At 40.0% G+C, this 24,272-nt stretch overlaps 1 protein-coding gene across 10 annotated transcripts in view; it reads left to right on the plus strand.

Moving 5' to 3' along the window:
- dab2ipb (DAB2 interacting protein b) overlaps positions 1–24,272 on the plus strand; it is a 191,504-nt gene that overhangs the window by 106,172 nt on the left and 61,060 nt on the right. Inside the window, exon 1 of one of the 10 annotated variants that reach the window (XM_035390350.1) lies at positions 12,788–13,418. The exons of the other annotated variants lie outside the window; for them this stretch is intronic. The gene's annotated coding sequence lies outside the window, so the exon portion shown is untranslated. Of the gene's footprint in view, positions 1–12,787; positions 13,419–24,272 lie in introns of those variants that run through there. 10 annotated transcript variants of the gene reach the window in all.

Below are 24,272 nucleotides of genomic sequence, written 5' to 3' on the forward strand. Positions count from 1 at the left end.
TGCCTCCATCCTTTCACTGAGCCACTTTACCTTTACCCTGCGATCCCTGATTGAGTATTACTCCACCCGCTCCTCGCCATATCAACTTCATACTGATTACCACCCTCTCTACTCTACTGTCTCACTGATTATCACACCACCCTCTCTACTCTATTCTCTCACTCTGTTTATCACACCACCCTATCTACTCTATTCTCTCACTCTGTTTATCACACCACCCTCTCTACTCTATTCTCTCACTCTGTTTATCACACTACCCTCTCTACTCTATTCTCTCACTCTGTTTATCACACCACCCTATCTACTCTATTCTCTCTCTGTTTATCACACCACCCTCTCTACTGTATTCTCTCTCTCTGTTTATCACACCACCCTATCTACTGTATTCTCTCTCTCTGTTTATCACACCACCCTATCTACTCTATTCTCTCACTCTGTTTATCACACCACCCTCTCTACTCTATTCTCTCTCTCTGTTTCTCACACCACCTTCTACTCTATTCTCTCACTGTTTATCACACCACCCTATCTACTCTATTCTCTCACTCTGTTTATCATATTGCATTATCTTGTTTTAACTTTGTTGCTTTCCTCACTCAGTTCATTCTTCTATTCTACCATCTCTTCCTTGTTTTGTCTTTATCCACTTGCTCCACTTTTTTTCTTTTGCTGTTTTCCTCACACCACTTCTCATTTTTCATTACATTTGATTTCTCTATGTTTCTCTCTGTGTGTGCCATTCCCTGTTCCTTTTACTCTCTGTCACACTCCTGTCTTTCTGGTGGAGACTTCTTAGATATTCAAAAATAGAAATTTCAGTTCCTAATACATTTACAAGTTAAGCAGAGCTCATACAGAAAGGCCTAAATTGTATCTGCAGCTGCTCAGATTTAGGAACCAATTTATGCAGCTGAATTTTTACTGGAACAATTCAAATTAAGCACCACGCTCAAGGCTACAATAGCAGAATCTCAGCCAGGATTTCAATCACCAGCTCTCTGGTGAAGGCCCTGAACCAACTCCATTCTACCGAAACAGCAGTCTGGAATGTTCTGCGATGCTTAGCACATATTACAAACTCATATGTATGAAACCAGTTACAGGACCCCACAGGGGAGAAGTGGGGTCGTATCCCCTCTTTTAGGAACTTCTCTTCTGAATTGAAAAATCAATTCCATCTGCACTGCCCAGCATGCCATTAACTATTTACACCGGCCTCCCTTTGGCAAAGGCTTAAATAAATTCACATCCAGTAGAAGCACATGCAAAATTCAACATCTCAGGCTTGCACATTGTGGCCATGGTATGAATATTACATATAGAACATGCTTTTCTGAATTACGCGATGACTGTAATTTGAACGTATTCACGCTCCGTTCACACAGTGAAGATTCTGTTGAAATTGTCTGCCATTCACATCACTCAGACCAGGAATCAAGAGGCTTCTGCAGAAATGCCAGAGTTCAAGTGCTCTGGGCTCCTTTCCGTTTGCAGCTGATTGGCCCCCGTTACCACAGCAACAGACTGACAAGCCATACGAAGTGCTCACCAGGTCCACATTATGCATGTTTTGATTTTATCTCACAGCGATTGAAATGGGTCGAGACTCACTCATATTGTGGAAGTGGTCGAATGCCGAGTGCTCCGGCAGGAAGTGGAGAACCATCAAGACCCATTGTTGCAGTCTAAGAGAGATCCGATTGCATGATGACAGTTAACCTGATTGATGATTCAGGGTAAGCCTTCTCAGGCCAGAAAAATAGTGGTATGGAATTTCCCATACCACTTTGGAGGAGGGAGTGAACACTCACGTGAGGTGAACTGAGGCTCACAGCTTTTGAATTGCAAGAGCGATAGGATTCTGGGTCAAGTGTTGTGTATATTGCAAAAAACAAGGAAACAGTAGGCTGTCTCTATTGATTCTAAATGGGGGTTAGAGAAAGTATAATGAAGCCAGTCTGTAGGAGCTCAGCATGGATCCAGTAGAGCAGCCAAGACAGTGACCTCATGATGCACAAGAATGCGTGGCTTTTCCCCCTGGCTATCGGGAAATTATATTTTGAAAATGAAACTAATCTTTCCAGGAGAAAGAGAGAGGAATTGCCCCCTGCCCTCCACCCACCCTCCACCCCTCCCTCCCGCCAGTTGTGGCCTGCGTATGACCTTTCCCTTTCAGTGCACCTCAGGAGTCTAACATGGCCAAAGGTGGGAAAATATGAAGATTGATGTAAAAATACTGCAATACTCACTTCCTTTATTGTATCTGTATCTTTTAGCATATTCAGCTTTGTGTGCATCTACCCGTTTCATGACATCGAGCCATAAATCCAATAAACAGATGACATTTAGCATTATGAGGTTCAGTAAATATTCTCCTGGTGGGCATATTATAATTTCCCAGCCTTTGTAAAACAGTGCTGCCTGTGCCTGTAGGGGACCAGATCTCTCGTACAGTGATAGCTGTGTGTGGTGTGGAAGAAGGAGATCTCACACAGTGATCACTGTGCTCTCTATGCAGGAAGGATCTCTTGTACAGTGATAGCTGTGTATATTGCACACAGTGATTGCTGTACATAGTATTGTGTACCCAGTATTGCATCCTGACTGGCAGCAGAATAATCAGTCTATTTGACAGACCAGGGCAATGGAAGGTCATCCTAATCCAACAGCAAATTTCTGTCTTTGCATCAATACCCCCCTTTGAATATAAGAATTAGTGTTTGTTACACTTACAATAAATAGATGGATAAATGCTTTTTAATATTGCAACAGAGAAAAAAAAGTCCTGTTGTATTGAAAGTGTCCTCTTGTACAAAGTCCGTCAACAGTGTGTGCTTAGGTTTTTGTAGAATTCTTATGCTGCCAAGCATACAGTGAAATTAAACTTGTCCTGGATTATGTTTGTTCACTGTGTTATGTTTTTCCCTCTTTGAAGGGGAAGGTATTGTTTGTGAAAAGTGGCTCTTTTTTAGCATTTTCTCTTGATTCATCTATTATTCAAACATATTTGATTTCACCGAAACCCTGTTCTCCCCAGACAAATGGCTTTCAGGTAAGATGATATGGGTAGTAGTTTAGCAGCTTAGCTTCTAGACCAATATTTTACAACTGGAGGTGTTGCTGTATTTCATTTTCCAAAATAAGGCCCTACAGACATATGTTTCACCTTGAAAAATGTTTTTGTTAATGACTGCATTATTCTGTTCTTATCCTACACACTGGCTCTTATCCTACACACTGGGAGCTAAAATGAAAGTCTACTGGGTTTGCTTCGTGCCCCATGCATATTAAGTCTGCTCCAGCTCTTTTTCAACTTCTTGATTTTGCCATCTTTTAAATCATTAACTTCCTGGTGACAGCCTATGGGGCTCTTTTCCAAATTGCATCTGACTAGAGCAGCGTCAAGGTGTAAGGCATAACACCACAGAGTGACACACAGAAGAGCCGAATTGGCTGCTTGAAAGATGCTGTTGCCAGGTTGCCGTTTCCTTGGTGTCTCTCAGCTGAAGCCATGGCCATTTAGAGAGAAAGACAAACCTGAAAATGTAAAGAATCCTGCCTCCTTTCACTCTTTATGGAATATAGCCCAAAAGCATATTTCCATACATTCATTCATATCGTTGTCTCTGAAAGATGGCAGTCATTATGATTTTATCATAATTTTCTAAGCATTTTCTGCTGGAGTTTAAGCTAATCCTCACATACATGAAGATACTTCACTCAATAAGATCTGACAAGTGTGATGTATCATTACAATAGTCTTAAGAGGAGGTAACATGGTGGAATTATATGTTTCTATCACCGAGAAGATTCTAAAACTAGCTGAGGTGCCTGAAGGTGTAGGAACTGATTAAGTAAATGTATTGCAATTACAGCGGATGTCTTGAATTAGTCCCTCTGCGTTTTGGTTTAACAACAGTGTCCGCACTGAGCAAGGTGTTTTCAGGGCTGCTGTGTTTGAGCTGAGGCACAGACAGGTGTTCCGAACCTGCATAAATAAATTGAGCTGAATTGCAGAGGTGGCAAACAGACCTACAAGGGCTGCAGCTGAAGTTGAATAAATTAGACCTGGGGCTCTCTGGAGGAAGGGTAGAGCAGCTGCCTGAGAAATCTGAAAGACACTGCCAGCATCTTCTTGCCTCTCTATCAATAGTGTCCCACATTGGTCGAGCTCATTCAGATGTACTAGACCATCATTGACAGAGAGCCCGTGGAAGTGGAGAAAATGATCACTCATGAAATTCTGTGCAGTGTAACTGTTGTTTCATTTAAGTAGCTCAAGTGTTGCTTTTTATTGCAGGAATATCACACAGATAACATGTTAATAAAGTGCTCCATATGCTAAACATTTTATTGATGAATTAGATCTCAGAGGAAGTGCAGTGTCTTTGTTATCTGAAATCTGTGGTATATTTGATCTGATTCCCCAACTATCTGTTTCAGAAGACCACTTGGGAAAAAGCCAGTCACCAAGCAGAAATTCCCACACGTTCACCAGATGAGGTGTGTCCACGAAGGCACCATCCTAATTATTGAGGAGACTGGAACACTTTGTGGGCTCCCATTAGAATCAAAATGAACGACTTCATGAAAATTGCCCTGCGTGATGAGATTCTGCCTTGTGCTGTCAAATTTGCCATTTGAAATAACACATTCCTGAGCCTCTGATAATATTGAATAGTGCTATTAAATCTAATGGTGGGAAGGAAATTCTCTGTAGGTGATTTTCCACATGTGTCAAGTTGTGTAGCTCACTGACCACAGACTTCTGTATCTGAAACCATATAACGAATGATGCGATCTGGTAAAGGAACAGATAAGCTGCTACTTACCCCTGCAAATTCTACCGATTGACAGAAAATGCTTATCTTCTTACTTTGGGATTACTCCTTAAAAACAAGGGCTTAGAACTATTCCTTACCATTCATGGCTGCAGTTCGATTTATTTATTTATTTATTTATTTATTTATTTTTTGCAAAGCTTTAATGTGGGGAAAAAGGATAGATTTATATGTTTAGAATGTACAATGATAGAAAGCCACAAGGTTGTTGTTTTCCAACTGCTGATACACAATACAACTCTATGTAAATGAAATTTTTTTGCAAACTTGAGTTGTGTTTCCTGGATTTAAGCTGGCATGCATGAGCTACATTATACCACTGACACGGAGATATCTACCACATAGTGCAACAGCATGCAATTATGCTCCAGAATTATATTAATTTATGCACAACAGCAGAGTTTTTTAATCATTGCTGGCATAAAAAATACAATGACTCTCATGAGCCAGATTGTGTGCTTTGTTCACTTTTCTGCTGGTCAAATATGGAACAGCACACCACTATTTTTTCTATCTGTAAATAAAATATACATTTGTGAGGAAGTGCTGAGATCCTTCTGAATAGATTTCAGTCAGAAATGAGCTCATGGCTTGGCTAAACTTAAATCACTGCACTGCTGCAAAATGGACAGTGGTTTTGTGGGTGTCTGTGGGAGTGCCACCATTCTACCCATCTGACTGAGCAGCCACTTGTCCATGTAACTCATAATTAAACTCATGCCATTCCTTATAATGTTCCTTGCCACCCATCTGACTGAGCAGTCACTTGTTCATGGAATTCATAATTCGACTCATGCCATTCCTTGCAAAGTTTATTTGTTTTGTCATCAGATTATTTACACAATTGTAAACTGGAAGATCAGTCACGACTATTACAGCAAAAGCCAGTGCAGTTACACGCTTCCAGTCATCATTAGTTTATCATAACACATCTTGTTTCCACACTTTCAACATTGTTCACCAGTGCACTGATGGCAATATTAATTCATACAGGAGAGTCTGAAAAGGCAAGGATCTCAAATGCCTCCTCCTGCTGTTCAATTACAGAGGTAAGAACGATTTTGAAGTGCAATGATTTACCTGGAGAACTGCACTGTTTAGGACAATAGTCTGAAAATCACTCACCAATCAAGCAAATTCTCAGTTACCAGGTGAACCAGGCTCTTTTCTTTCCCTTGTGGAACAAAGGTGGCGTTGTCATAGAAACAGTGCTATCTATGGCTTTCTCAAGGCTTTCACATTCAATATGTTTTATTTGATAAGAGATACTAATATGGTGATATCTGTTTTTATCTTTATGCTTTCTCCCTCTTGCCCACAATGTGTAATATTCTGCACAGCACATATCAAAAGCTTTTTAATGCAGGGTAATTTATCCAGGGGTCTGACTGGAGAACCTAGGATATGGAGCTTTGCATGGGAGATTGCTTGGGGTCCTCTCTTTGACCACTTTGAATTGCTTGCTGAATTTCTTCTTTCAAAATGTATTCAAGGTTGAAGTACAATTTGAGAAACAATGGACTGTCTTTATTGGCATCTATGTTTTTTATTCAGATCTTTAATTTTAAAGATGTCCAACTTAGGCCTGCCCTTTTTCCACCACTGACGTTGAATTGGCCAACTCTGTTGGTGTGTTCATTATGTAAAACCAGTGTTGAACGAGCTTCCTCTAAATTATGAACATACACTTTAATCCCAAAGCAAATTTTCTCCAACATGCTGACTGAACTGCCATGTTTCCAAATAAAGCCTTGAAACATTTCCTTTTTTTCCCTCATCAAGACTGTTTGATGTATTTGTTTAATTAAAATGTGCATTATAAACAGTCCGATATTATGTTACCTATTAAAGGACTACTTCAATGGCTTTTGAACATACCATACTGTATGCTGTGTAAGTGCATGTGAGCGTGCATGCGTGTGTGTAAATTAACTGCTGCACAATGTTGACAATCACCCTTCTGAATCCTGTCTTTATGAACCTTGTACAGTGAAATATGGAATATTTGACTGGAACCCAACAAAGATAGTTGTGATCTTGTCCAGTGGGGAAAATGACTTTTATGTTTTTCATGTTTTAATTCTAGTTTTGGAGCTCACAATCTGTCACTGGAAACGGTGTACCTTCTGGCTTTAATATACTGTAGCTCAGTTACTGTACAGCTCAGTTGAGCTTTTATTTGCTGCTGGTGCACCTTTGCTCGTGGTAGGGGAAGTATTCCTGTGTCTGTATGGTCCCATGATTCCCAGGAAACGTGGTATGGTAAATCAGCCACAAAATATGGGTGCATTGCTTCATCTTCTCAAGAATGAATGCATGGAGTTTGTTTACCAAAACTAATCAGGCAGGTGATCATGCTTTTGGTGATCTGGTCAAATTTGGTATTCATTGTTGTCTGTTTAAGTTGGAGCACCCGGAGATTAATACAAGAAAATGAAAGAGAGGGCTTAGCCAGCACCAGCAGAGGATGTGCTCATTGAAGCATGGCCATCTCTCGAATACTTAGAGTGTGAATGCACACTCGTATGAGGGAAAATAATACAATCTTCAAAGTGTGTAGTTCCAGAAGTAATGTAAGCCTTACTCCAGTTACTCTAGCAGTTAATCGACCTGATGACTCACCAACTTCCCTCTCCCACAGTTGCATCGGCTATAGTGTGCTTTTCAGTTTCATCGAACATGCTTAATCAGTTTAAGATACATTTGTTTTTGTTGTTTTATGTGGCTCTGCTGGGATTATTTCAGTAGTGATGTTGATATAGTTTGTGCATATATCTATTCTCAAAATTCACTAATACTGTTTGAGCCCATCCTCACAGATCAACATATGTGTAAGATTGCGCAGTATTAGTTAACCTGGCCAAAGAGGGTAATGGATTTCTCATCATCCTAGAATTTTATTGCTCCTTGTCTCTGATGCAAGAAGGCCCAGATATGACACTATTTTACATGCTGGCCTCTTCAAGTCTTGTTAGTTTCCAATATACAGTAGGCTATCCCTTACACCTCAAGCATAGGTAGTCTCTACTCATGGAGGTACATGGATGTATCGGCTTCTATTTAAATGTTTGTCTGCAGTGATCGGTCAGAAGTCTCCCAGGGAAAGTGTTTACCATTTTCCTGATTATTCATTCTACAACATGCAAAGCCAGAGGCAAGTGAGATGGGCCCCATGGCCACACAGACGGGATAGGCAATCGGAAATTGCCTTATAGCTGACTCCTTATCTTCCTTTCTTCCTTTGTTGTCCTCGCAGAACAGGTCATCTCTGGGTTTAGTTCCTTTCCATTTACATTGTAAAACAGGCATTAAGTATGAATCAGGACCATGCATTCTGTTAAATGCACACCATTTTTCTTCTTCTCTTCTCTCTCTCTATCTCTTTCTCTCTTGCATCAGTCAAAACATGCTTTGTCCTTGTTTTTATTTTTCAAGGTAGCTGAAGGTTACCTAACACAGACCACATGCTCTGATATTGCTTGTCACAAAGACAAGCTGAAAGCCAGGCATTTCCTCACCATTCTAGTCTTCTCTTCCAGTTATGTGAGCAAATATCGATTACTGTGTATGACTGGGGAGAGAGCCTAGATGGAAGCTGCACTTTGCTTCTGTTGTTGCTTTGCTTCTTTTGCTAAACACACAAGTCCAATGACACACTCTGTATATGCAACCTTAACAGCCTCCTATTGCCTGATATCACGCGTTATGTTGAAAAAGCTGTGACTTTCCAACCATCTTTCAGTTCTTTCAGAGGAAGGGGAGAGGGTGGAGGTTGAGGCAGCTTGTCATGTCTGTTTGATCATATTTGTACTCTAATGTTGGCCTATCTGTCAGGCAGGTCATATTGTGCGATAAACTGGACGAGGGCCTTTTGCAGATCCACAATGAGGTAAACAGGGTTTATTTTTAACCAGAAGGGTTAAGGTTCATTATCGTTTCCCCCTTGAATGACTCTTAATTGAGTAGTAAAAGTGAGTACTCAGTCCTAAATGGAGCTTGAGTCAGATTATTAGTTCAGACCAAAGATCGCATTGCTGCAGGGTTCCAGTATGTCTGTATAACGCTCTTTATTACTCTGCACATTGATCATTTGTTTAGCAGACATCCTGTATCCTGGAGGATTGTATCATGATTATTTTTACTTGCATCATAATGCAGAAAGAGATGGTTCACTGTTACAACAAATCAAATAAATGATGAGAAGCTTAGGTCATAATTTATCCTGTATTGGTGTCCTTTGAAAGGAGAGGAGGAGGAAATCAAGTCTTTTTGTGTACTTTGTGAGTTGCCATTTATGAATTAAGGGATTGGCTCATCATGTGAGACCAAGATTGACCTCATTTTCTAGCCATTTTCATCCCTGCGTCATTTGGGCAGCTTTGTACTAATCTGATGACGTGCATGCATTTAACCAATGTGGGTATGCATTCTTTGCAGTAGGGAGTGATGCTTGTCCCTTATGCAAGGCACTGAAATTCCTTCTGAGTTCTTAAGGAGCTGCTGAAACGCACTCTGGTTTTAATTGCTCGGCATATGAGTTTGCATTATCTCTATTTAGAACACAAGACATGCTGTTATACTTGCCATGCATCTGCTTAGTGAAGATAGACCGATTATGGAAACACTGTCTGACCTCTCAAACAGCCGTCACCTATGGATCTATGGATAGTCTGCGCAGATACAAATGCCCCCACTGGAGACTCAGGCTATGAGACTTTTTAAGAGACTATTAACTACAGCATGCCTTATGTCCTATAAACCAGTCCTCAGCCTCTGTGTGTTATCATCAGATAGGAGAAAGTGTATCATGGGCATCTGTTCTGAACAGGGAAAGTCTAATTCTGCTGACAAACTTTAACCTTCCCTCTCCACACTTAAAAAATTGCCTGTTTCCTTATTCAAGATATTATCACTTTGCATCTTATACCACTGCACTGTTTGACAAGTTTGACTTATCTTTGTAAACCAGCCTTGATTGGTTTCAGTGGTTACATACCCCTATGTTACTGTATGAGCAGTTATTGAAACTACTTAACAATTAATATAATGTATAATGCAGTAAAACATTAAAATAGGTCAAAGAAAAAAAAAACACATAAATTCTATTTTTCCCTCTCTTTCTCAGGATGATAGACAGTCATGCCCTTTAGACTGCAAGGCAAGTTAGATGGCAGCTAATTGCTCTTTTGCTCACTGCTCCTGATTGTGCTTGGTTGGAGATGGGAAACAGATCATAGGACAGGGAACTGTCAGTCTCCCGCCATAGTTTCCCTCATTTCCCTCAAGATGCCATTCCCCATAGTTATCCCTCTGTGATTGTCTGGTTTGAAGAACATACTTTGCTATGATGGGCAGGCTGGCTTGTCATGAGAGAGCCGTAAAAATAGCACTGTACAGAATCACTTTAGCTATGATAGGAAGGCCCGACGAATGAGTGTGAAAATTCAAAGACCTCCACAGGTTCAGTCTGAGCTACTGACAATGAAATTCTTTTTTAAAGTTGTACAAATGTGAGTTCAGCCTGAGTGAGTACATAATGAAATGTTCATCCTATATTATAAAATTTGGTATTGATAACACCTAGCCTTGATTGGTTTTTCCTCATTCCCTCATAATAAAAGCATCTTTTTTGCTTCTTCTCTCGAGGGGCGTGCTTCATAATGTCTGCACCTGTGGCTCTGACTCACACAGACGTGGTCATCATTTTGGATCTGAAAGCTGGGAGTTTTAAAGTAATGGATGTCTGAAGTTGTGCCGATGCATATTCAGGTTGAAGAAAATCAATAAAGGCTGTTATGGGTGGTTCCAGTGCAGCCATGGCAGTGTAGCCAAATGGATCTGAGTAGTTTTCATGTGTCAATCATTTGTAACATACTCAGCCAGAGAGACAAATCTTCTAATGATTTTAAAAGATCAATATAAAAAAATGGAAAAGAATGTGCCTTTATATCTGCTGCTTGGATTAGTGAGAAGGTGGGCATTTCTTAAACAATGGGTTTTACTCAAGCACTTTTATTTCAGTCTTAAATGTAAGGTTCAATAAAAATGAATATGTACATTTTTTAACTGCAAGTCAATTTCTTTTTTTGTTATTTAAAAATGACCTAAAAGATTGTATTGCCTCAAAGCCATTTGCATTTGTGAAATCTCGGCAGGCCAGAGTGGGATTTACACTCTGTTTCTCCATTAGAGTAAATGCTTTCTATAAAATCCTACTCTGTTGAGATATCATGAGCACATTCTGTGCCACTTTCACTTAAGCTCAACTGTAAACCTTTTACAGCTTTCCCAATTCTTATTGACAAAAAATACATTTACAGGATCAGACTACTTATTCACACAAAACAGCAGAGCAGTATCACCTTCATAATCTCCTTGGAGTTTGCATTTGAAAGACATGAAAAAGGGAACTTTTTCGGCGCATCATGGTGATGATACCCCCGTTATTGTGTTTTGCTGTATGGGTTTTGTGGAAAGACACACAGGACTGAGTAAAGCAGACAATTATCAGAGCTTGCCGGTTAAGATCATTACTTTAACACCCCGCCTTATGCAAAACAATTTAACGTTTCCAAACTGAAGCAGCAATATTTACTCTTTTATTATTTTATTGCATGTGTGTGTGTGTGTATGTGTGTATGCGTGTGTGTGTTTGCAAGGATATGTTTGCTGTTCGGTGCTGTGTATGGGTCAATTAGAGAGAAGCAGAAAGAGTGAGGTTTTGTGAAGCCACACCCAACCCCCAGCACCTCAGTTATTGTTCTGCAAAAAAGATGGGAGTAACTGGGGTGGAAGTGAATTTGTTTGAGCCTTACACCAATTAGAGGGAGGAAAGCCTTTCAGTTTAAGATGGAGATCTCAAATTAGATCCTTATTGAGTGCAATGGAGTGAAATGGGAGCGGTTCAGCTTGCCAGTAGCTTGATTTGTCTCCATTGAGCTTTTATCATAAAGTTACTCATTTCTTCTATCACAACAACAATCACAGGCCTATTTTTTATTCAACTTTCCTACCTCCCCTTGCCTTTTCACATGTGAATTTAGAAATCTTCACATGCAAATTTAAATATTCATATGTGAAAAGAAAATGTGAACTGGACATTTTCACTTGATTGGCCATTTTCACATGTAATTCAATTTTCCACACATGAAAACAAAGCATCTGATGTGAAATCGCATGAAATTCCTCATTTTCCCATGTGACTGACTTTTTCAAACGTGAACTACAATTTTCATGTGAATACAAAACATCTGACTTGAAATGGCATCGGTTATCTTTTCCCCCTCTCATCTTAAGAGTAGCATTATTTTATAGTTCACATGTGTATTCTTCACATGTTGGGTGTTCATGGGGGTTTTTGAGCATGTGATTTTTTCATAAGAGTGAGGCTGCTTTGCTCCTCCCCATTCCTTTTAAGTTTGTACGTTGATGGACTGGTGATTATGACCTGTGTATCATTCGGCTTTAACTCTGATAATGGATGTAATGGTCCTCTCTTATGGTTTAAATTTTTTATCTGTGCATTAATGCCAAACCACAATTTGGTGTTTCCCATCTTTGTCATTGTCCTCATCACTGTGATTACCTCTGAGCTACTGTCTATTCCCAACACAAATGGTGAAGTAAGTGTTGTGTGATTAATACCCAGTGCATCTCAATAAGGTTGGCGTGAATGGCTCTTGTTGCACTGATTGAATGAGTAATGGCCATAAACAGCCACTGAAAGCTTAACGTCTCCTGATCACGCCAAGATTTATTTGTTGGTGAGGTCATATTTGTGTAGAGAGAACATCCTCTGAGCTAGAGGAAGGTATTCACGGCTGTGCTGTATGCAGTACAAACCTGTTTCGTAAAACCCTCCCAAACCACCCGCCACTGCCCCACCCAGGTGTCCTGGCTCCACCTCGGGGCTATCTGCCCATGTCCATAAACAGTTTGTCAGTGACGGACAGGGATCCCTGAACAACGGTAGCCATAGCGGCAGCTGCCTGGGAGCCAGCCCCTTGTAGAGACAACAGGACAAAGACCACACACTCCCAGGGAAGGCAGAGGGGGCAGGGCCAGTACAGGCTGCTCTCTCCGCCTGCTTTCACCGTGTGCAGCACTGTAGCCCATAATAGAGAGAGGGAGGAGAGAGAGAGAGAGAGAGCGGGAGAGAGAGATAGAAAGGGGGGGAGAGAGAGAGGGAGAGAGAGAGAAAGAGAAAGAAAGCCTCATTCCCAGCTCGGAGCAGTCTGTGCACACAGTAAGCGAGAGAGGAGTCCGTGTCCCACTTCATAGAGGAGAGGAACTAGGGCAGCCTCTCCCCGCCATTTGGGAGGGAGAATAGAAAGGCGAGGGACGCAGTGGAAAGGAGAGCAGAGAGAGGAGCTGCCGCACACCCCACAGCTCAGAGCAGCAGCAGCAGCAGCGGCGGCGGCAGCAGAGCAGAGCAGGCTGGAGGCAGGCAGGCAGAAAATGGAGCTGTGAGAAAGCTCCGCGGCAGCACTCCTCCATCTCTCCCTCTCCAGCACGCACCGCTACAGCTCTCTCACTCCGCCGCCCTTCCATTGTTCTGTGGAATTCTGAAAATGCTTGGTGAGTGCAACGCCGCTGATCTGTCAACAGAGTGCTGCTTGTGTGTACGTATGTTTATGTGCGTGTGTGTGTATGTGAGTGTGTGTGTATATGAGGGAGAGACAGAGAAAAGGGAGAGGAGACATGGATTCTGGTGCTGGGGTTTGAGCTGCCCTGCTGGGTAAAGCTTTGTGTGCTGCCTTTCTCCTCCCTGCAAAGCTGCAGTTATTGTCGAATGAGCAATGTTTTTTTTTTTTACATTATTTTTATTATCATTATGAGAAGACATTTCCCTTTTTTGGAGATGCTATTATTATTTTGTTTAATGGGAAGGGATTTATTTTTGGTTTTCTTTTAGCTGTACTGCATGTCAACAAAAGGGAAATCGGTACAATGGAAAGAAAAAAATCTAACAGAAATCATCTGACTGTTAATTTCTGAGCTCATCTGTAAAATTATGACAAACGGTTTGTGTACCAGATGACACGTATGAGGCAGAGCAATTAATGGCTTGGAAAAAGCTTCGCTGTCCTTCATATTTAGAGCAGAAGTAGTGCACTCTGTGACTGCATTTCAAGTGACAGTGCCCCCCATTAATGGTCCAGGCACATTCGGAGACCAGCATTGTTCAGAAACCTTGATTTTCCAAAAACATCCGTTTTCTTAAGGATAAGTGCTTGTTCTTTTCATGCTTAAGGTTTCAAGTGTCATAGCCCATGAAGAAAAATTAATTAATCTGTACAAAGCCATGCCAAAATGCTGGAATCTTCTATTTGCGTATAATTCAAAGATATGTAACAGGCTGTTCATGATTCTAGTTATATTTAGTTGTTGTTTGCTTTGTGATGGCTCTGCTCTTATATACACATAAGCCCCTCATCCATCTGAAACTGCACGAGAATACATCTACAGCAGTACCAGTACCTCACACACAGAACACCACGCAGGCTAATTCTTCAGTCATGGTAAAGAGCAGCATTCAGCTATTTTGAGACGCTGGGTTTGCAGTGGTTTTTCTCTTTTTTTGTTTTTAAAGGCCTTCACCGTGTGTTATCTGGCCATTAACACACAGAACACACAGTGTACTGGAATATTCAGACCTGCCCAACAGCCCTGTGCTGCAGATGTTTGGCTGTTGGCAGTGTCTGAGGAGGACCTAATCCTGAACCCAGGCAGTGACAACTAGGGGGAGGGGCATGTGTTTCAGGAAATGGAACACAAACACACAGACTCATACATACACACACTCACACACAGGTGGTGAAGCTGAGTCTCTGTTGTATGTGGCTTTTGATCTGTGAATTTGTCAGACCACATGCCAGAGTGCAAAGGATGGACAGGAAGGAAAGTGGAATGAAATTCTGGGGCACTTGAATTACGAATGTAAGCTTGCAGGTGGTACTTGTGCATTGCCGTTTTAGTCTGCAGTAGGATATTAAAAATAGTTGAAAAATTACATTTTCATGAAATAAATTGTTTCGGTGAAAGATGTCACCAAAATATTGGTGGACGGTAAAAACTACTGGAGGCAGGATCTGTGTATAATACTGTGTTTTGGGGGTGGGGGGTTCTGGAGCTGAGGGACTTTGGCTCTACCCATATGTCTTTACAGCATCTTTACAGAGCTGTTTTCATGGCAGAGTATCAGCATAACAGAGGGGTGTAAATTAAAATACATGCAACAAGATTGATACCAGTTGTATCATCTGAGGTAGTTGCTGTAAAGAGTGGAGCAGGACTGCAGTATCCATCACTAGTCTCTCCGAGCACTTCTGACCCTTTTGGAAACAGGGTAATTCTGGTTGTGTTTAAAATATATCGTGTCCGCAATTAAAATGCTAGAATGGCTGATTATGTTACCATTGCTGTTAAGGAAGAGTAAAAGCAAACACATCTTTACCTTGAATTACTAAATGCATTTTGGTGATTGCCTACAGATTTCTACAGTGTTGTTTCCTTTGGTCATCTGTTTAATTTTTTTTTTTTTTTTATGGGCTTATTTGGTTAGAGTGGACACAATGGGAATGGACAGAAGATTGTGCTCACAGCCAGAGAGAGAGAGAAAGTATCTAGATGGACCACCACATCATTATGGTTGCATCACATTAACAAACTCAATTTGAGCATTAGAATAAATTATGTACTACTCAGATAAAATGACATCACCTTTTGGGGGAAAACACACCACACAAACAACAAAACCAAGTACAGAGGCACAACAAAGAGATTGTGTTTCCATGGTAAAATACGTTACATTCAGTTTATATATATATATATATATATATCAGAGCTTGACAATTGGGATGACCTGATGGCTGGGGGCCAATATAGGTTTGCTATTGGCCAGTTGATTGATTGGTAACTTGCCCAATTGGGTCAGTACCACAAATGTACTGTCTGCTCAGCCACTGGCACTCTCTCCTTTGTTACTGTATTCTGGTTGATCCCACTGGACAATACCCTAAGTGTATGGGCATGTATCTTGCACATAGATAGAAAAAAAAAACAAACAGCATAAACATGAGGCCCAGGTCTGAGTTTGAGAACCACTACCATAGACATTCATTATTATGCAGGTTCTGTGGTCTATAAAAAATTGGTTACGGCTGGGCCAGTAAAAATGTTATTGGGTATGTAGAGCACTAACCTACTGGCCCAGTTGGGCCAATGGAAAAAATCTCTAACGTGAAGCCCTGTATATAAATACATGCAATTACTCCAAGCACAAACTTAACCCTGTAATTTTGGGCTATGTCATTACATTAGCCTCCTATGTCCAGCAATCCAATTGGATCAGATTCCTGGACCTAATTGGCTTTGTCACATTTAGGAAGGCTGAGCCTGAATTTAGGTTTCTTTTTGTTACTGCTGCCCAACTGTCCTCTGTGAACTCACTTGGCATCTACATGTTATCGTCAGTTAAAGATGTGCCTCTCCTCCTATCAGCGATAGGTCTTCTTTAGTATGTTGCATGTCTTTTCATCCAAGAAACCATCACTGGCTTCTTCATGAAAGTGCAAAATAAACTGCAGTGCTCATTGTTGGTGTGGCGTGGTATAGCAAAGACACTTTGATAAATCCAAGTAAGATGAATAACTAGATATGCTGCTGGAGCTCCATTTTATCTCACCACATAGAAATTTAGTTTCATGAAATATTACAAATGTGCCTGTGGTCATAGTCAAAGGAATGCTTGTCTTTCAATCTGAAAGTGAGGCACTACAGGCCAGGCAGAAAAGCTTCACTTTCTATTGCCTCAGTGAGCCACAACCCACGCAAATAATTCAGCACTTGGTGGTATTTACGTTTTTGAGCACTTGCAACTTGTCTCTTTAAGGAGGAATGTTCAATTCTGACATATTCTTGAAATTGTATTTGTGTTCGCACTTGTTTGTTAACAGCATATGTGCCATGGCTATTCAAGTTCTCATTTCAATAAAGTAGTAATAATACTGAATTGATTTTACTTGAACTGAAAGTCAGAATAGAAAAAAGAAGGTGTGAAAGTGAAGGAGAAGGAAGAGCTGTACAGAAGATGGGCAACAAATCATCACTCAATATATAAAAATGCTTGCAGAGAGGGAGAAAGGAGATACGGTCAGGATTTGTTCTCTTGGTTTTGGTTGAATTTATATGCCCTATTGTATCTCTTTTTTTCATCCATTTATGCTGATTGAGATCTGATCATGGTTTAGACGCACGATAAAAAGTAGAGTCTAGTCCAGATCCGCATCCGGACCGTTGATGACTTCTATTCTGTCACTTTAGTCACTTTAACTCATTTGGCAGGGAACCCAGAAACAGAGGTGCACTGCAGGGCACTGTAGAGGGTGACCAGAGCAGGGCTGTCATCTGGCCTAAAATCACACTAAAGCAAAGGACGCTCCAAATACACACCTGCTACCAGAATGATGGATGATGATATCAAGCCACCATAAATAGTTTTTCACAGGGTTAACAGTCCATAAAAATCGCTCTTCTGATTTTTGCATGTTTTCTCACTGCCAATTATACAGTAAATAAATGAATTCCATCCAATCCACATAATTTAAAAAAAAGATGATTCCACATAAAAAGCTTTGTCCTATAGGTTATGTCCAATAACTTAACATACCTGACCAAAAACAGGATCATACTGTCTTATTTATTGATTTAATTATAAAAACAATCAGAACTGTATCTTAAATTAGCTAATGTTATCTGTTCTGTTTCTGAAAGGGTGTGTCATTTCCTCAACAAAGTGCCTTTTAGAACAGTGATGGACAGAGGGCAGAATAATGGCTTTATATTTGGTCTGCATTTGAGTGAATGAGATGGGAAATCAGTGCCTTTAAAAACAGAATTAGCAGCAGTTGGATACACAACCATGCCTCCATACTGAATGACAAAGAGGCATGCACTGATGGCCAGTGATAAGCTAATAAAGGAAAGTTATGTTGAATATTACATATTTTAGATGGATCAATAATTTTGATAATATATGTCTTCAATAGTACATCTTGTAGTTTAGGATTTCATTACACTGTAGGCAGAGTCTTCTTTGAGAGTAGGCTGAGTCAATAATGCTCTCAATTATTCTGATAGAGAAGACAGCATGGTGACACAGTTGCAGATTTATCATTTTGTTTTTACTTTGTTTTTAGTGACTTCTAGTCACTGTACGTAATGAACGTGCTCAGAGCTCTCTAGTCTAGATGCCTGCTCTTACGTCACTGGATGGGGGACAAAGAACCAGCTTGTAAAGCCTTTTTTGTCTGATGGTCACAGGGGGACTCTTTGACCTTTTTGTCCTTCTTCAAATGCTGGTCTCTGAGGTCCTGTAAACATGGACACAACATGCTCAAAGAACTGGTAATTGGCCTGTTCTTGCAGCATTATATTTGGCAAGTCTTTCTTCAGTAATGTGAATAGGGGAAAGGGGAGTAAAAACCAAGAAATATGCTGAATAGCATGGTCTGGTAAGAGCTTACTGTAGAATCTGATAATCCAACATAACATTTGCTCTGCATAACTGGAAAGAGATTGTTTTATGTATGTACATGAAGATACCATGTAAGTCTGATCACACCTTTAGATTGTTTGTGGCTATTGTCTGGACAATTAGAACTGTAAAGAAAGATTCTCTAATAACCTGGAATGCTGGTGACGTTTCATTGGAGTGTTAGCTACAGATGTTTAGTGCTGTATTCAACAATGTCCCTTTATGAGTGTCCAAAATTATGCAGCAAATCAGAATGTGCTGAGCTTCAACAATGGCAGAAACAGACTTCTAACGTCGGTATGTAGAGCTGCTGTTGTACCAAAATGGTATTAAACCTTCCAAGCATGTTTCCTTTTTACTGAGTGGATTGTGATCTCCTGCTTCTTAAATATGTAATAGGGACTACACTTAATACAATGATTTGTTTGTTTCTTGCACTGCAAAGCAATATAAGAGACAACAGAATGAGTGCCTCTAATTTGGATGGAACCACACTGCTCAAAAATTGTGGTCTGAACATCAGGGACTGCAAATAAACTTCAAACTCATGTTAACCTCCATTGCCTTCATTCTTTTTAATGTAGTGGATTATAATTTGTTTTTGCCAGACTGTTTCTAAATTAAGCTGCTTTGTAGACAAAACCTTACTTGGTTAATGAACAGGCAAAGCCGGGATTGCTGCAATTGCATAACAGAATGTTTGGCAATATTTCAGTTGAACGAGTAACTATATATTGTTTCTCTGAATGTGTGTATTTACAGTACATGTACACTATATGACCAAAATTATGTGGACACCGCTTGGTCTGGGGTGGTTTTTAATGGTTTGAGCTAAGCTCCTTAGTTCCAGTGAAGGCAAATCTTAATGCTACAGCATGCAATCACATTCTAGATGATTCTTGAGCTTGTGGGAAGGCCCTTTCCTGATTCAGCATGACAATGCCCCCGGGCACACAGCGAGGTTTATATAGAAATGATTTTGTCAAGAGCGGTGTGGAAGAACTTGACTGGCCTGCATAGAGCCCTTACCTCAACCCTATCCAACACCTTTGGGATCAAATGGAAATCCAACTGCAAGCCCAGCCTTGTCCCCCAATAACTAATGCTCTTCTCCCTGCAGCAATGCTCCAACATCTATCTTCTCAGAAGAGTGGAGGTTGTTATAGCAGCGAAGGTTGGACCAACTCTATATTAATGCCCATAATTTTGGGAGAAATGTTGGATGCCAGATGTCCATATACTTTTGGCCACGTAATGTATTTGTCAGGGTGTGGATATTGGTCTGGAATCACTTTTTTCCACTTCCAGTGAGCGTGATCAAGAAAAAACTCTCATTGCACTCTGCCCATTTCAGAACCCAAGCATGAAGTCAGATCAGACTGCTCAGAGCTTACTTCAGACCCCCTGAGTACCACTTTGTAAGATCAGTCATTTTGTGGCTTTTACAAGTATTGACAGCATAAAACACAACGGAAAGCCCAGACAAAACTACTTTTTAAGTGACATTAACAGTTGACAATAGTGAAAAAGCAGGGGAACATAGCACTCTTATTTGACCTATGACATGAAAGTTCTTTCCATCACACACTTCTTTTCAAAATGGTACAGTACTGTATATGTGAATTAATTGCAGACAAAATGTCCTCTCCACTTGACAGGTCAGTGGCAATGGTTTCTGCTGGCACATATTCCCTCAAGTCAGCCATGGCTCTTTTAATGGACTATTACTGCTTTTTCTGCATTGGAAACTTAAAACAGTGTTTTTGTGTGGAATATGTATATATTATTTCAAGCACGCTTGCTGTCTTTCTGCAGTTTTTTGTGGGAATATGTATATATTCTTATAAGCACTCTTGCTGTCTTTATGCAGTTTTTTGTGTGGAATATGTGTATATTGTTACAAGCACTCTTGTTTCCTTTCTGCAGTCCCCTTCCCCCTCTCCCTAACAGAATTGTGCCATTTTATGTGATGTTTTTATAGTTGATGTCTCAGGTGTCATGTATGGTGAACCATGAAATCACCTGTCAGAAATGTGACTTGCCAGTTGGGTGATATGCAGGCACTGTACTTAAGTAAACATTGATTCCATCCCATTTTCAATCTGGGAGATCATTTAATTTCTAATTAGTACCTCTCATCATTGCCCAAATCATGCCGCCTGCCTGCGAATGCTGAATGAAAGTTGTCCGTGTCTGTTAATTCAGGCAGATAGAAAACAGCCCTCGTTGTCTCAGGTGCATAGTTTTTAAATGCTCAGCTATATTTTACTGAGCACTGGGGCTATGCTTGCTTGCTGCTCATTGTGATGACTTCTATTTGCTTGTGTTACATGCATGAAAGAACTTGCCTGGAATGTCTCTCTAGCTGGGCTCATGCCTTGGGGTGTCAGTTTTGAAGAAGCTGCCCATTAATGGGAATAACTTACAGGAGTCGCACCCAGGAACCTTAAAAGATGTTTTTGCTTGCAACAGCAAAGCCCTTCCCTCTCCTAGCATTCTCTTCGCATTTCACAGTAGCCAAAGTAGCTAATCATTCTTGTGTACTCACTGTGATTGAAAATGGAACATTGGCTGCATGGAGATTTAATGCCTGATTTTAGCAAACTTTTTATATAAAATAAAATCAGAGCTACTCGCAGTACTTTACTTGGTATTGCCATATTTTAAAGTTTTTTTAAATTCCCTACATGGGAAAATCGGTTTATATGTTCAGTTTTTATGGTCATCTGACAATGAGAAAAAATGTATGCCATTGATGCCAAGAAGACTTTAAAGAAACTAAAGTATGTTGTTCTGGTAATTGCTATCCAATACTAGATAATTACAGCCAAATATAAAATCAGAATTAATATTAAACAAGATAGCTAACACTATTTTAACTTTAGTTAGCTAGCTAGCTGACATGAGAATCCCTCAGATGGGAATTTGGAGATATATTGGTGATAACTATAATGATTTAACTTAATATTTCTAACACTAACTAATGGTTATAATGGTTAATGTTATTCCAGAAAATATAAATTTGGTAAAATATGCTTTCAAATAAGAAAACTACGCTCTCAGAGTGTGTTAAACTGGCTCACCTAATAATGTGCTGTCCACCGCTCTCTGTCAGCGTGTGCACTCAAGATATCATTTGCAAATAAAGAGCCCTGAACAAAGCATGCATACTATAGTTTGATACAGGGGTTAGGTAAACTATGGTGTGTACAATTTTTCAATGCTATGGTAAGTGCTGTGTATATACAGTAAAAGACTGTTTCAGTGACATCAGCCAAAACTGAATGTGTGAGAATCTTGCACAGGATGAGTACAGTGCTTCAGAGTGTATACAGCATGTAGTATCTGAACATTCCTACAATGAAAGGAAATTGCATTTGTCCCCAGTCTTCACCTTGGCATAGTAGTTACTTTTTAACCGGCAGGCAGTAAACACCAAGCTCAAAGCTGTTTGCTTATGATAAGATGGCAGTATGCGCATCAGGTTTAATCTGCAATAGATTGCCAAACAAGCACAGCACTAATGTATCAGTCTGTGCAAAGTTTTACATTCTCACTTTATTCTCCTATTACTTAATTATTCACAAGGTTTGATCTATGCCACAGTTTTGGTTAATGTGTGTAAAGTTGTTGGGCTCCCATTTTAAGCCTTGACTGGCACTTGTGTACGCTTGATTTTTGCTCCACTACAGTCATAATATGGCAATAAATATTATTGGTTAAACACCTCATTCCTATGGTGCACTGATTCTGCATCTCCCACAACATTTGACAGCAATAAAAGTTATAAAATTTTCAGAGTGCAAGTACAAATACTGTACTAATACCGTTGGAATTGGAGACCAAATAAAGTACCAGACATCTTACACTGCCATGGATAAGATATGGAATTTATGTGTGAATATATCATTTGTCATAGAGTGTAGAAGCCAAAACTTCTTGTCTATAATAGGTTGTGCTTATGTATCAATTATTTTAGAAGCACTGAACATCTTAAAAATGTTCAGCTTGTGTTTGAGGTTGTCCGGCTTTATTTTCTTTAAAGAAGCCATATGCTATGTCGGATCTGGTTTAATAAAGTATGGGTTGACATCTTAAGTAGGTATATACTCCTTAAATAAAAGCTCTCAACTGAAACCTATTTACAATTCTAAGGATCTAATTTGTATTACAGTCTGGCTTTTCCTCTGGCTCTTTTTACTCTAACTTTGTATTGGAATTCTTTTCAACATGGCCTAATAGCCTACATTTTCCCCAAGAACATTTGTTTCTCTTACTACGTCATGGTCTACAGAAGGTTTGCTAAGTCCCTGAAAAGTTGAGGATACATCTGGCTTTGTTTCATGACAAAAGCTTGGCTGCAGTGATTTTCTTTTCTTTTTTTCGAGGGGTCTTATTTTGTTCACATTTCTTGTTTTCCCACACATGCTTGCTTGGCTATTGTTTCCCTCTTGGAACGGAGGTCTCAAGGGAGGTCAGCTTCCTGTCGGTCTGGGGGAGTGTGGGAAACATTAGGAGGCGGGATGAGTGGGCCATGGCCGGCCGAGAAGTGGAACATTGAGTCTATTGCAAAAATTGTAGAAAGGGATTGTGGGAAAGCACAGAAAAAGGAAGACTGTTGCTGTGGTGGAAATTAGGGAAATTGGGATATATCATGATTTCTATGTGGACTCAATTCCATTGCTTCAGATAGCATTAGTGCTTTAAGGACAGGCTCCTCTATAATACCATTCCCTTGCATCTGCCCCTTAAATAGAATAAATGTCTGCCAGTCTCTTCCTTACTCAACAAAATTTAAAACAGGTAAGAAACTTATTTTCCAACAAATGTTAAGGTAGGAATGCAGCACAGTAACTGTGGATACCACTAACATTTTTCTTTCATCCAGAAAAATGTACTCTGGATGAAAAATCTCTGCCACACCAGACTATAAAAAGTCAAAGATGCAAGTCATGGCTCAAAGACACTTCATGCTTTGCAGCAGTCCCCTACGGTAATGGAACATGTCCAAGAAGGAAACTAGCCTCTGTGTGAAACTGTGGTGGAACACTATACTGTGACCGGAGACCCAGAGAACAACCTAGAAAGTTGTTTCACTTTCTGATCATGTTCTTAACATGCTCTGTAGCAATGTTCAGTAACTGTCAAGGAGAATGTGCTTCAGAACCGCTTGGATTAATATATTTTATTTAGCATGACTTAGTTACAGCTCGGTTTATTTTTTATCGATGAAGACAGGACATTTTTACAGATTAAATAAAGAAATAAATAAGTTAAAAATGCCCTCTGTCAAGAGGCAGATACTCCTGTGTCAACCTTGAACAGGCCATTCATAAAAGTAAAATATTTCAGATGTAAGCCCACTGCTCTCTTATGATGAGTTTGGGAAAGAAATGGGCTCAGGTTATGCATAGCATTGTCTCATAAGGAAACTGGTAAAAAATAAAATGGCTGCTTTCTGACAAACCTCACATGTAGCTTGAGTTTGTTTGGAATTCCCCCCAGATGTTATCATATGCATATACATTGTTAAATCAGTATATTAATTATTTTGAGGGAAGTTTTATCCGTCCTTTATGTTCGCAAAGGGGCATGTAAGAATGATATTAACCTTATATACGTGCAGCATACCAGACTGGCGAAAAGAGGTTTACTAGATTGTATGAGCGCAGCACAGTGTATCCGGATCAGCTTGAGGATTCTCCTCACATTGAGATATTATTACATTGCATGTACTAGTGAATAATACGCTAGCCTACTGCCCGTTTGAATTGAAGTATCTGTAAATAAGCTTATCAGTTCAAACTCCAAACAGCGCTGGCCTTCCTGGATAGCCCATTCGATTAATTTGTAAAATTAAGTTTTGTTTCTAAATACAAATTAAATTTAAGGAC

Source organism: Anguilla anguilla, chromosome 14 (assembly GCF_013347855.1).
Source record: "Anguilla anguilla isolate fAngAng1 chromosome 14, fAngAng1.pri, whole genome shotgun sequence".
Taxonomy (NCBI): Eukaryota; Metazoa; Chordata; class Actinopteri; order Anguilliformes; family Anguillidae; genus Anguilla; species Anguilla anguilla.